This window comes from Dasypus novemcinctus, chromosome 3 (genome assembly GCF_030445035.2).
Source record: "Dasypus novemcinctus isolate mDasNov1 chromosome 3, mDasNov1.1.hap2, whole genome shotgun sequence".
NCBI lineage: Eukaryota > Metazoa > Chordata > Mammalia > Cingulata > Dasypodidae > Dasypus > Dasypus novemcinctus.
The window spans coordinates 88927934-88943217 of record NC_080675.1 but is presented as its reverse complement, the minus strand read 5'-3'; the positions used below and the strand labels follow the sequence as shown (position 1 = coordinate 88943217).

Sequence of the window (15284 nt, the reverse complement as noted above, 5' to 3'; positions counted from 1 at the left end):
TATGCAGAACTTTGAAGTATATTTTTATTCACTTGACCGAGGACATACTTTTTCTAAGGGGATGACCATTATGCATAAAAATATGATCTTTCTCCCTGCCGATCAGCATCCCTGTCCCTTCCACCCTCACCCGACAACTTATTCTAATGGACTGAATTTTTGCAGTTCTTAAAAGTCTTTGAAATAGTGCTTTAGTGTGCTAAGAGCAATAATTAGTTCTTGGTCAATGTGGTGAAGAAGTTTTCATTTTAGTTTTGCTTGGCTTATGTCTTATTTTGATAGTGTAGCACAAGTTGGGACACAATAGAAGAAAGGAACAAAATATGTACCCAACTTGTAAAGGCTTCTGGCACAATGTCCCTGTTTTGAGATTATGCTAGATTCTATTGGTGGGTGCACAGTTATGATCAGGGTGGAATTTTGCCAGACAGTTTAGGGTAATGGGGATTTCTATTTGGGATGTAATTGAGGATTACTTAGAAAACACAGGGCACAAGTAGAGCATAATTCTGCCAGGAGAGGCTATCTGTCTAATTTGATAAATCTGAGAAATATTAGGAAACAGCAACAAATGCCATAGATTGCTATTTACTCTCTTTCACTAAATGCTCTCTTTAGACAGAATAGGTTGTCATAAATCCTAAACAGTTCTCATTATTTGCCCTTCCTTAAATATGCAGTGCATTTTCATGCTTTCTTTCTGTTTTGGCTGCTTAGAGTGACTTTTCTTCCTGTATCTATTTAGTGGTCTCCTATACAAATCTAAAAATTTTATTTCTTGCCCCTGATCTAGCCCTAGGCAAATTAAGCACAGAGCTGTATTTCCTCAGTTATAATGAAGTTATTTGCTCATATGTCTATCTCCACTTCTCTAGATCATAAGAGAAGTTGCCATATTATTTTCTATCTCCAATCCCTCTTTAAAATATTTATTTAATTGAATTCATTTGAACAGTTTTGTACTATTTTTGTAGCTCATGTATAATATATACACATAAATACATATATTGCTAATTTATTTCCACATGTTTGATATTCACAAAGAGTTTTTATGTGCGTTTTTAAAAAAATGTTACATTAAAAAAATATGAGGTCCATATACCCCTCACCCCCTTCACCCCACTTCTTCCACATCAACAACCTCTTTCATCATCATGGGACATTCATTGCATTTGGTGAATACATTTTGGAGCACTGCTGCACCACATGGATAGTGGTTTACATAGTAGTTTACACTCTCCCCCAGTCCACCCAGTGGGCCATGGCAGGACATACAGTGTCCAGTATGTGGAGAAATGGGAACACAGAGTTTAAACATTTTCTCTATAGCAAATCCATTTTCTTTTTAATGATGAATTATATTTTTATAGTTCTTAATTATTCCTAGGTCTTACCTCAAGACTTTGCCCTTAAACTTCAAAAGATAAGAGGAAAATTTCCATCGGTAATTCACTTAAAAGAAAATTTTCTTAACTGAGTACTTGCAAAAGTCCTTAGATTCATAGATATCTCTGATTTCCAATAAGAATTCAATGTTAAGAAAGATTATTGGACTCTCTTTTTCATGTTTGTACATATAAAATAAGAAGGCTGTTTTCCTTTACTTCATAGTTTCATGTTCTAAAATCTTAGCTGTAGTCCCAAAACCAGTTTGTCAGCATTCTGCTGCTTAAACCTAATGTACTTGACTCCCATTCATCTTATTTGAAATAGAATTATTGACATAAGTGATTTCTGGAGGGAAATTAAGAATGGTAATTAATGCAGTGCCCATTACAGTTACTAACTGGCATTTCTACCTGTATTTGCTTCGAGGGAGATATAGTAATGCCATCCAATTTGAAAGAATAGGTGTAAAATTTGGCACAAGGACTCTGAACTCAGAGACCTTATTAAATTCAAGAAAGATACCGCAATACATTTAAACAGCACCTGTTGAAAATTAACACCTAATAAGGTGCAATTACTTAACAGTTTCCTCAAGAGGAAAACTGCCTTATCTCTTTAATTCAATTCACTTTGCTTCAAAGAATTCGATATGTATTATTCAGCTTTTGGCTCCAAACAGAGGCAAAAATATTTATTAGCTCTAAACTAAAATCTTTGGATGTCAAGCAGTAATGGTATACAGAAAACACATTTTTCTCTCTGTGGATTTATTTTAAAAAAAAGTTTTATTCGCATACCATACAATCTATCCAAAGTGTACAATCAATGGCTCTCAGTATAATTACAGAGTTATGCATTCATCCCCACAATCAATTTTAAAAGAAAAAAAACCATGCCTCTTATATCTCCCTATTATTGGTACCTTTGTTATAATTGATGAAGGAAGATTACAAAATTACTGTTGATTGTAGTCCATAGTTTGCATTAGATGCTTGCTTCAAATTCTTACTCGCATTTAATTTTGTGTGCATATTTCACATAATGAATTCTTCAGATCAAATAGATCTGTCAAGGTTAAAGGGCTAAACACAACTAAATCTATTTATTTTTAAAATTATTTTTATTTGACATAATTCATGCATAAAATTTTAAAAGTCACATAATAATAGAAGACTTATGACAAAGCAATAGCAATCTCCTAGTCCATCCTTTCCTCCCAAATTCCCTTACCCAGAGCTGATGTTTGGTAGGTACAACCTGGGATGGTCTTACTGGTTGTTTATGGACAAAGAATATTGGCTTAGTCAGTGTTTATATTTAACTAAGTATCTTGAAATTCAACCTTTTTATTTATTATATAAATTCCTCTCTATCCCCAATTTTCATTTCCCAGAACCAATTATTTAAAATTATTTTCTGAACAATTAATGAAAAGTAACAGTCTTTTGCAATTTTTTCCAAGCATAGGAAAAATGAGACCATTATCTATTCCAGAAAAAAGACAAAAAGTTAAATAAGAAAGGAAATGCAATTGTAATAAAATTGGCTCAGTAACTAACATTGTTTTTATTGCCATAATAATGTTAAATATGAATACTGTTTTAACTCAGAACTGTGATATTACTATATTGGGAGAATGCAAGAATGGTAAATGATGTGATGATGATATAAAAGGAGTAAGATCACTTAAAAATCAGTTAATAGTGTCTAAAATTGATAAAGCAGCTATATAAGTATAAAGCAGATTATTAGAAGTATGAAAATAAATAGCAGAAGACACATCTAAAGAATTTATTTCCTCTTTGTTCAGCTGGAAATTTATTCTTTCAGTTCTTTTAACAATTACAATAGAATCAGAATTTACCTATGTAATTCACTGAAGTCCATTTATATTCAATACCTTTGCCCTCCTTTATATAATAAAAATACTGTAAAGCATTTTTCCCACTTATTACCCCTTCTCTAGATATATAATCTGTTTTTTTGTGTATATTAATTTTAATTTTAATTTTAATCACAAAACATCTTTATTATTGTTTTATAGTCCATTGTTCATTTCTCACTTGCTCTGTGCTTCATTTCTGGGGTTGCTGTACTTCCTTTAGAATTTCCTTTGATGAGGCAAAATGTGCATTGACTTGGATGGAAGGTCTTGAATGACAGGGCAGTGGGCATCTTGTGAGCAAAAAAAATCTTATGTGCAAGCATTCTTAAATAAAACAGGAATAGAGCTTTTCTGGTTGAAGCAGAGTAAGCACGTAAAATCCTAGCCCATCTTTTTGGTCTTTAGTTTTCTCATGTGTATGTCGAAACTACAGAACAAAATGACTACCAAGGATACTTCCTCCATAATTCTCAATTCTTTGACTAGATCTCTTCATTCTGTTAATATAATCCATCTGCAGAATGACCTACTTTACCTTTTTTGTTAATATAGAATTCCTACATCAGCTATCTTCCCAGTGTAATCACTGCAGGGTAAAAAAGGCATGGAGTAAATTGTCAGATCTAGGATGTAAACTTTTGTCTGTGACTTTGCACTTATTGCAGACTTTATTACTGGTCCTGCTGGAAGGAGGGCAGTGGTGAAACTAGGGTCTTGCATTCCCTATATATTTCATTGGGCCCCAAGGTTTTGAAAGGTTTATATAACATGCCCCAAGCACTACCTGTGTGTCCCTAAATCCCAGGGGTAACATTCACATTGTTTTCTATGAGAATAACACCCTTTAGAATTCCAAGAACTTCCATAAATCTTTATCTTGCTTTTACTACATTCTGAATGATAACCATTGGAGTTGTACAACACGGCACCCTTGATCCCAAGTGAAATCCACCTGCCCAAAGGTAAAGCCTTGCACAAAACTTTTCTCAATGATGCCTGGAAAGAAAGCATTTAGAGGAGGAGAAAGATGGTAAAGAAGGAACAATGGGTAGGGGAGAAGGTAAGCCAAGGAGTTCTGACTCCTGCTTATTGTAGTTCTGGTTATTAGAGCAGACTTCAGGCAATCATTAGATATAAGCTTAATTACATAGCATAGTTATTTCTTGAAATCATTACGGCAGTATCCATAACTATGTGTATATATTATCTGTTGTGACCGTCTTTCATGTTTTGTAAGCTCATCTTACCCACAAAGGGAAAAAATTATAACAAAATTACTTTTCCTCCCTTTCTACCTCTAGCCTATCAATTTTGCTTTTGCTTTGCCAAAGGAAAAAAAAAACCATTATTGATATTGCTATGTACTCAGGTGTGTTCAGTAGACAATGTAACTGAACCCATTTTTTTTTACGAATTAATTCACTGAAGGGGTATTTTTTGAAGGATTGAAAGTCATTTTCACAATCAAATTCTGTGTTACTTTTCTTCTATGTAGTAAAAATTGGAATATCAAATTTTCTGAAAGACCACCCTAATGATACCCTTCTTCTCTTTTCTTACCTGTAGCTTTCCTTGGAATTGTGGGCTTTTGGAAATACGTAACATAACTCTATGGCATTGGTTTGAGTCCATTTTTTCCTGAAAAATTTTAATAATCTCTCTATAAAAAGAGGACATAATTCAACATGATATATTATAAGGGGGAAGTGGTTTTCAGATTCTTCAAGTTAAAGTTATTATTCCCAGCTTTCAATCCCTGCAGGAAAGTGAGATACTTACTTTTCTGCCAGCCTTCACTGTTACCACTTACATTTCTATCTCTTTCCATACTTAAAGGTACCCCAAATGATTCATGAGAAACCTTCAATTCTTTAAGATTTTATGCAATACATTTTGCCATTCACCTCCTCTGATTCTATACTTAACCTTTTCATGTGAGTTAAAACCATACTCAACTGCTTGTGAATTTGAAAATAGGAAAACACATAGACAATGTCGTTCTGGCTAATATTGGTAAATACAGTGAAATAGATGCATACACATGCTTAATTTCTGAATTAGACAGCATATATTGAAAACGTTAAGTGATGAAATGTTCTCTATTAGCTGTCCCTATTAGTTAGTTTATTTGAAATATACCATACACTCAAATATATATATAAAAATCTAGATTTCCTCCATAATCTTTCCACCAGTTAAAGAATATTTTAGTGACTTCCATTTCAAAATAATCATTTAACACTTTAGTGGTTAAATGAGTAGTGAAAATAAAGCTAGAGTTTCTTTTAAATGAGCGTTTTCCTTTTTCCAATAAGGCTCAGATTCATTTATAGTGCTTGAATGCTATATGTAATCCTGCCACTATGAAATTTTACTTATTTACTCTTATTGAAAATAGTGCAGTCATAATATGGATCATTTAACATATAAGTAATCTAAATTATCTTTCTATCCATGTTTTAAACATTTTGAAATATACACTATGCATGCATTTTCTTAAAAAGTTGTATATTGCTTTTAAGAATGCACTAAAAATGTATCTTGATTCATAATACAGTGACTATTTGGTGACTGTCTCCTGATCATTTATTTCCTCCTTCTTGATTCCCAATACCCATGAAATTCCATTCAACGGCCCTTGAAGTTTTAGAGAAAATGTTTCTACCCTGTACTTCAAGAGTGAATTTTGTTTTCTGTCCTACATCTTAGCAAGGCTGCAGTGGCTGCAATTGCTCCCTGACCTTCGCGATGCTGCCCAAGGACGACAAAAAGAAGAAAGATGCTGGAAAGTTGGCCAAGAAAGAAAAAGACCCAGTGAACAAATCAGGAGGCAAGGCCAAAAAGAAGAAGTGGTCCAAAAGAAAAGTTCAAGACAAGCTCAATAACTTAGTCTTGTTTGACAAAGCCACCTATGACAAACTCTGTAAGGAAGTTCCCAACTACAAGCTATAACTCCTGCTGTGGTCTTGGAGACACTGAAGATTCACAGTTCCCTGGCCAGGGCAGCCCTTCAGTAGCCGCTTAGTAAAGGACTTATCAAGTTATTTTCAAAACACAGAGCTCAAGTAATTTATACCAGAAACACCAAGGGTGGAGATGCTCCAGCTGCTGGAGAAGATGCATAAACAGGTCTAACCAGCTGTACATTTTGAAAAAATAATCTTTATTAAATAAAAAAGAAACACATGAATTATGTAGACTAAAATAATAATTCCATTAAATACTCCAAGTCTTAGGGACTAATTCAAGTTAGCATGTGACTTAAGCTTTTTCAAACAGAGTGAAAAACAGGAATTCTGCTGGGAATACTCAAATGGATAGATTATTATTATTAATTATTTTTTTACAAGTAATACAGAATATGACTGATTTGAAGAAGTAGGGTGGATCACAATGAGAATCAATATTACATATACTAACCAACTTGCATTAGGCCATGTAATAAACATCCCTTAAATTTAAATTGCTTATAACAACAGAGTCATTGGTTGATCGTGTTACATGTCAGTTGAAGTTCATTGCTGGTCATGGCAACATTGCTCTTTCTCCATGTGTGTTTTCCATTTGAGGATTCAGGTAGAAGAATCTGTATTTCGATCATGCAGTTCTTTATATAAATATAAGTACAAGTGATTGAGCCCAACTTCTCAAGTGTGCAAAGCTTCTGCTCAGTTATAACATACTTCTCATCCATTCACATTTCACTTGCCAAAGCAAATCACATGGCTAAGGCCAATATTAATTGGGCAGGGTAATTAGGATGTTAATGAGTAAAGCCAATTTGTCTTTATGTCTAGCTGGCATAGCTTTCTGGAATTTTGTACCTACCAAGAAAAAAAGGTTATTAAAATGTAAAGTACATTTAAGTGTTATTAAAAATTAGATTTTAGTTTTAATTATTGGGAGAAAAGTGATGTCATTTTAAGTAACGATTTACCATTGGTTTTCATGAGAGAAATATGCAGTCAGTAGTTTGAAAACATCCAGTGGAACTTCTCTAAATTTATCAAATGTTTCTCCAGATGTCTATAAGTGTCAAATTAAACTTGCAAATTATTTTGCTTTATGTGGGGCTTTTAATTGAAGAACCATTCTTTTTTTTTCTTTCTTCAAAATTCCTCACATTCGGTAGTTGATAATATTATAGAGGAAAACTTACTCTTAATAGAATTACATGTCTTTCTTATATATCGATGCCCTTGAAACTTTCAACATAACGCTGGCAGTGAATGGCACCTATTTTAAATGAAGTTTCCATGCTTTTTGAACAAGTTATGTACAAATAAATTTACTTCTTAGATAGCCATACTTTTCCTTTTAGAATTGTTACTATATAAATCTCAAAATTCTTAAGGCATATGCCAGTCTAGATTTAATCTCTGGCTTGTTTAAATATATTTTTCCTGAAGTAAATTCTCCAAATATTTTTGTGCAATATTTTGTTATACAAATTAAAGGCATCGGCAATGAAGAAAAATTTTTGCTTTAAATATTAATTCTGAAAATAATTATATAACCATATTATAGATAGGTTGGTAAAATGTAAAAGGAAGAAAATCATGGAATTTACCAATAAGTGAATTGCAGATAGAAATTGACTTAGCTTAATTTTTTAAGATAAGGGTATTAGGTCACTCACATAATCACAGAATTATCTTAATTTGAAGAGGTAGGGCATATTACAATGAGGGCCAATATCACAAGTTATGATGCATAACAGACATTTCTCAAATCTCAATTGTTTTTTTAACAACAAAGTCATATTGGTTGAAGGATGAGAACCAGGATTGGGAAGGATCTAAGTAAGGTTGTTCAATCAAGATCTTGCTACAAGAAGTGTTTGCTTAGGGCATGACCACTGGCATAATTATTCCTTGACAAGTGACACTGCTGGTTCTGATGCCATTGGACACATTTATAATATGCTGCTGGTCTCCACATCTTTGAATATTTGCCTTATGTTACTCCATTAGATACCCGACTTCTCAGCAGCTGCTTCACAGATCCTCTATCTGTCCCTTTATCTTTGTCACTTTCCCCGTGGACATTTCTTAGGTAAAAACTACTAATTGATTGCATCGGGTAACATGACTATACTGTAACTGCTAAAAGATGTGGAGAGGGGCTCATTTTCACATACAGTAATGGATGGAGAAAGTTGCTTGCCATATTGAGTTTTTGTGTAGTGGGCAGACAAAATGACACATTGTCTACCACTCTCTCTTATAATCTTATCATATAAAAAAATGTGATCATTATCATTTTTGTTTGTCTCCTAGAAATCATTCCTATAATCAGTATACCCAACAAAACATTTAATTAAAAAATCAGTTTGGTAAAACAAATCAAATTTAGGAGGTAAACAAAGTGGGAGATATCTGTGTTGTATATGATAGATAAAATGTTAATGACATTAATATAAAAAAATTTTAAAATCAATAATCAAATAAAAATTCCAATGAGAAATTGACAAAGTACTTTAAGAAACAATTGAAAAATGGAAAATTAAAATGTCTATTGAACATGGGAAAAGATGGTTTCCAAAGAAACACATAAAACAATGAAATATCACCTTTTGTTCCTATCAGACCAGCAAATTTTTAAAAGTCTGACAATATTTAATATAGGTAAGTGTATGGGGGAGATCAGTACATCTATAATAAATTCGTACTTTCTGTAGGGAAGTTTAACAATATGCATAAACTACTGAAACATAAATCCATTTTAACAGCAATTCTATGAATTTATCACAAGGAAATCATTAAATAAATGTTTGTTATAGAATATTTGTTATAGAATATTCACTCTAATGTTGTTTACCTTAAAGAGCTAGAAATAAACAAAATCCTAAATAAAGGATTTTAAAGGGAAAGAGTGAGAGAGTGAGAAGAGAGAAAGAGAAATAGAGTTGTTTAGAATTTTGTGCCAAGAAAATATACTGTGGTAATTTTCAGTTTGTGGGATGTTGACTGAATTTTATTTTCTTTTTATCTTTTCTTATTGCTTAAATTTCCTTTATAAGTATGTATTATTTTCATAATTACAAAAATAATCTTCTATTTTTATCTAGAATTTTAAAGGAAATAATTAAACGAAATTACCTTGCATTCCAAAGTGGTTTGGCACACATATCTGAGCCTTTATTTCTTTTTCACTAAAATGAGAGGAACAGGTTAGCTAATATATTATTTCCATGGTCTCTTCAACCTCCAAGATGTTCAATCTACAGCAGGAGTTCTTAACTTTTTTTGTTCCATGGACCTCTTGACAGTTAGGTGAAAATCATGGACACCTTTCTAAGTCCACACTATACTGTGTATTATTTATTAAATGTATCATACCCACATCAAAATGTCCCCACAAGAATGTTTTTTTTTTATTCAAATTCAAGCTCATAGGACCCCTTGTTAAGAATCCGTGTACTACAGAATGCTTCAAATCCTAGTATGTCTGTTCAGAATGGAATGACGTAGAAAGGAATGAGATGATGTTCAGTTGAAGAGTAACTCCCAATTAATCCAAAAGAAGCTTGTACAGTGATAGAAATCAGATATGTTGTACTCTTGGAAATGCAACTCTTTTGTGAATTTTCAGAGGTTATATTACATGACCCCAGAGATCTGGAAACCAACTCTAATAATATGTATATATATTTTTTAAGTTTAAGAAAACCTGATAGGGAAAGAATGAAGGCTGGAAATCAAGAATCCCAGACGATTTTCAAAAGACATTGTAATGGCAAGAGAAGAAATGCAAGTGGCTAGTAAACATATAATTAGATTCTCCACCTTATTAGTATTCAGAAGAATGTGATTTTTAAATCACAAAGAGCTACCCTAATATATGTGAGAGATGGGAAGAAATTAAATAGTCAGAAACAAGTGTTAAGAGTATTAAGCAATGAAAACATGCATACTTTCTGGTGGGAGTGAAACCACTATAGAAAAAGGCTTGTCATTATTTAGGAAATAACTTAGGAAAGTTAAAGATAAATATATCCTATTACTCAGCAATCTTATTTATTATAATAATCTCCTATTACTCAGCAATCTTATTATAATAATCTCCCCCCAATTGGAAATGACCCAAATGTCCAACAACAGTAGAATTTGAACATTTTGGTATATACAGAATGCATATAAATACAATAAAGAAACTCCTATGTGATATACCTTTTAATATGGATGAAGCGTACATAGTATTGAGACAAAGAAGAAAGTAAAAAAGATATATACAGTATGATTTAAATATTATACTATTGAGAAATGGGGAACATTAAACTCTATTATTTAGAGACTCATACACAGAAAACATAAGAGTATTTTGTTCATAGGAATCAGAATGATGGTTATCTCTGGTGGGGAGAGAAAGAAACATAACTGGGTAAGGACTAGCAAGGGGTTTTTCTAAGGCACTGACAATATTCTATTTCTAAAACCTGGGCTTATTATAATTGTTAACTCATGTTTTATACACAGTACTGATTTCTACATTTTCAAAATTAAAATTAAAACAATTTAAATAAAACTATGGAGGAAAATACAATAATTACTTTGACATTCTATTTTCACCTTTTATTTATCTTGTATGTGTGGTCCTTAGTAGATGTGATTATAGGCGGGTTGTGGGTTTTGGTGAGGGAAAGTGGTTTAAGTTAGAAGAGGCCAAGATGACCCCAGTAGGTCCTTCAACTCAACTGAGAAATGTGCAGCTAAATTTTTCAGTCTCTAATATGAAGGAATTTATATGAGGCATAAAGACGAAGCCTCGTGTCCCTAAGATCTGAAGCTGTAAAACATAGGCAAGATAAAATCAAGACAATAAATTGAGAAGAATGTGTACTCTGTTATTGTTGGGTGGAACAGCCTATAAATGTCAATTAGAGCCAGTGTGTTGATAATGTTCATTTCTTCTCAATCGTTACTGAATTTCTGTCTATATATTACTGAGAAAGAAATTTTGAAGTCTCCAATTATAGCTGAGGAGTTTTCTATTTTTTCTTTTAGTTCTGTAAGTTTTTACTTCATGCGCTTTGTGACTCTGTTGTTAGGTACATACACATTTAGGACTGGTAAGTCTTCTTGGTCAACTAAACCTTTATCATTACGTAATGCCCCTCTATAACCTATAATTTCTTTGCTCTGAAGACTATTGCCTGATTTTAACATAGACACACCACCTTCTTTTGATTATTGTGTGACAGATATTCTTTTCCATCATTTTACTTTTAACCCAATATTGTTGTTATATTTGAAGTGAGGTTTTTATAGACAGCATATAATTGGAGAATGTTTGTTTATCTGGTCTGACAATCTGTCTTTTAATCATGTTTAAGACTATGTGAATTTAATGTGATTTTTATAATGTTTGGATTTAGGTCTATCACTTTGTTATTTGCTTTTGTTTTTCCCTCTGTCATTCCTCTCTTTCACCTTTCCTGCCTTCCTTTGGATTATTTGAACATTTTAGCATTGATTTTAACTTATCTTTTTGTATTGCTTTCTAATGGTTTCTTTAGAGATTGCAAAGTATTTACTTAACTTTTCATAGTCTCAGAGTCTTCGTTCCTGAAGGATATTTTCATTGGACATAGAATTCTGGGCATTCTTTTGGCATTTTAATGTTGTGGCACTTTCTTCTGGCCTTTGTGGTTTCTTAGGTGATATCTTGTTATTTTAATCATTGTTCCCCTATACATAATATGGTGTTTTTTTCTGGCACCTTGCAAGATTTCTTTCATTGTCCTCAGGGTAAAATGGTCTGAATTATGATGCATTCAAGGAATTCTTTCTTTGGGTTTATCCTAGTCAGGCTAACTGAGCTTCTTGAATTTGCAGAGAACTCTTGCTGAACTTGAGTTTTTAGCAACTATTTTTTCAAATTTTTTTTCACCTTTATTCTCCTCTCTTTCTGTGTCTCTGATGACATGAATGTTAATGTTATTTTATTGTTCCAAAATCCTTGAGGCTTTTCTTGATTATTTAAAAAAAATGTTCTATTATTTAGATTGGATAATTTTTATTGATTTATCCTCAAATTTCTGGACTCTCCTCTGTTATATCCATTCTGCTATTGAACCCATTCAGTGATACTATTTTTTAGTAATTACATTTTTTCAATTCTAAAATTTCCTTTTTTTCTCCCTTCTATATCTTTGCTATATCTTCTCTTTTTTAAAATTTATTTCAAGAGCATTCAAGATTTCCCATTCAAGAATCTTAAAATAGTTGCTTTAAAGTTTTTGTCCATATATTTCAACATCTGTGTCATCTTGGCATTGGCTCGTTTCTTGTCTTTTTCCCACATGAAATGAAGTTGCCCTGGTTCTTCATATGCCAGTTAATATTGGATTGTATCCTGGACATTTTGAATATTTTGTTACAAGATTTTGGGTCTTGTTTAAATTGCATAGTGATTTGATACTTGTGTTATACCAGGAAATCAACCTGGACATTCTCTGGCCGCAAGTTCCAACTGACCTAATGTGGCTTGTGTTTCTAATGTCAGTTTAGTTTTTGAAGCTTTGGTAGTGCCCTTTCTGTCTTTCCTAGGTATGTGCCACCCAGTGCTTTGTTTGGAAACTGAGTGGTGGTCTTTCTATTAATTCAGTTTTTAAAGTATTTGGTATGCTAATTAGAATCAGATCTATACATGTGCAGCTGAGGGTCAGCTTTGAAGTTCATAACCAAATTTATTGGGTTGTTTCCTAGAGCTCATTGCTGTGATCTTCCCCAGAATTTTCCATTTCCCCAGGGCTCCTCTTTTCAGTTGTCGTGCCTGAAAATTGGCACTCTAGTTATTCTACTCTGCTGCATGCTTCCAAGTTTGAACCCACATCTAGGACCATGTGGTATGAGGATAGAGAAATTAAAAAAGCAGTTGGTTTGGCCTCACTTGTATCCACAGCTCCACCCAAACAGAGAGGGAGGTCACTCTTCCTCAAATGCTGACTCTTTTGGGTTCCTATGGCCATGGGTTTACTTGGGGAGTACAGCATAGGATAAGAGTAAAATGGGAAACAATGGGAGATTTCTGTAATCTCTCTAAGCTTTGGGATTTCCCTTTCCTGTTCCTTGAGTCAGGTGGATGGCTTCTCCTGGAGTTCCCAGTTTCTCTACAAAAGTTGACTACCAGGTTTCTGGCTCTCTTAGGTTCTAGGAGAGGTGAAGACACAGTGGCCAAAAACTTTTCAAGTAAGCATAAGCTGTCTGTGGTTTCAAGAGACTGTTACCCTGAACTAGGATAAACTCAAAGAAATCTGATATGTTCCAGAGGAAATGAAATGACAAATCCACCACTACTAGTTCAATGATAGTTCTAATTCTTGAATTCTTCCCTAATCTGTCTCCTGCTATTTACTCTTTTAGAGTTCTCAAGTATTTGCTCTATATTTTGCCTTCGGGTTTTATATATTCAGTAAGAGAGACAGGGAAAAGTACACTTACTCCATTGTACCTGGCATCAGAACCCCAAGACAATAAATTGGTTATTTTGTAATCCTAAATTAATTCCCTTAATAAATTACATAATATCTTTGAGTTATTAATATTACCAGAGATAAGGAAGATACTGAAGATCTGATGTAATTCAGAAAACCAATTCAAACTTCATTTCAGCAAATTATATTCACTGTGGCACATCCACACTGATCAAGTAAGCACAGTAGTATCTTGGAAAGGAGGGGAGTAAGGTCTACATTACTGATAGCCACTTTATAACTTGAACAAATATCTTAAATTGTAATGAGAAAGAGCATAGTTGTGTCTGAACACTACAGCTTGATAGTGAGCAAGTGTGGAACTTGTTTTTGCAATAAGTTCTGCAAGGTGATAAAGAGTGATGCTTTACATCCTTAGAGAATTGTCCCTGTTTCATTGTAGAGCTAGTCATTTGGCAATCAAATCAAAGATGTTAAATGTAAATAAGAGTTATACAGTAACAGCGTAAAAGGCAGGAAAGAACTTATTATTTGGAACGGGGAGAAAAAAAGGCAAAGGCTAATGAGTACAGAGGTAATATCATCATAGGAGAAAAAGGACCTACCAATATTTATTTACCATGGCATTCAGCTAAGTGTACTAGGGCTGGAGATTGAACCAGGACCTCATATGTGGGAAGTCGGTGCTCAACCACTGAGCCACATTGACTCCCCTGAGTTGGTTTTTTCATTTCTTTGCTTGCTGTTTGTTTGTGTTGTTTTTTTTAGGAGGCACAAGAGGACCAAACTGAGACCTCTTATGTGGAAAGGAAGCATTCAACTGCTTAAACCACATCTACTTCCCAAGGACTGCTTTTTAAGAACACAATTTCCTCATGAATGCCATCTTAGATTAATTTTACTGTAATCATATTTAAATATATTCAGTACTATGACCACGTATAGATGCCTTAAGTTCTTGCTCCTTAAAAATTATATATCAGAAACAAATTCTCAAATTAGATATAAACACATCCTCAACACCAATAAAATTAAAATTAATAGCATTGATGACAATGTTGTTTTGCTGAATCAAAGTATAGAACAAACATAAATCCAGAGATGTAATTAATATATTTTTGCATTCTTTCTTCAAATACACTAATGTAGACGGTTTCTTTGTATAAGAGTGATTATTTCTAAAAATTAGTATTCTGGAATGTATGACTGGATTTTAACAATGCAAGTCCATAAACTATTCTTAAATTACATATTTATTAAGAAGCAAAGCCAAGGAAAAATTTTGACAAGTATATGCAATTCATTCATGAAAATTTGAGTGGGGCAGCTTGAATAAAATTCACTGCATTGTAAAGTATTTTTATCTTTTCAAGGATATATTCCTTATGTAGATTGTAATAATGGCAAAAGCTAGATAAAGTAGTGATGGAGGAATTCATTATCAGAAAATCTTTGGCTGAAAACATATTTTACATTTGTGTAATTTTCAGTCTAACCCTCCTAGAGTAGAATAAACAATTAGGGAACAGCTATTCTAAAACAAATTCAATCCTGTAAGGGGGAATTGATTGA

At 33.0% G+C, this 15284-nt stretch overlaps 1 pseudogene; it reads left to right on the top strand.

Annotated features, from left to right (window-relative positions):
- The first annotated feature begins 6022 nt into the window (after positions 1 to 6022).
- Positions 6023 to 6424, top strand: LOC101429766 (small ribosomal subunit protein eS25 pseudogene; annotated as a pseudogene).
- Positions 6425 to 15284: the final 8860 nt, after the last annotated feature.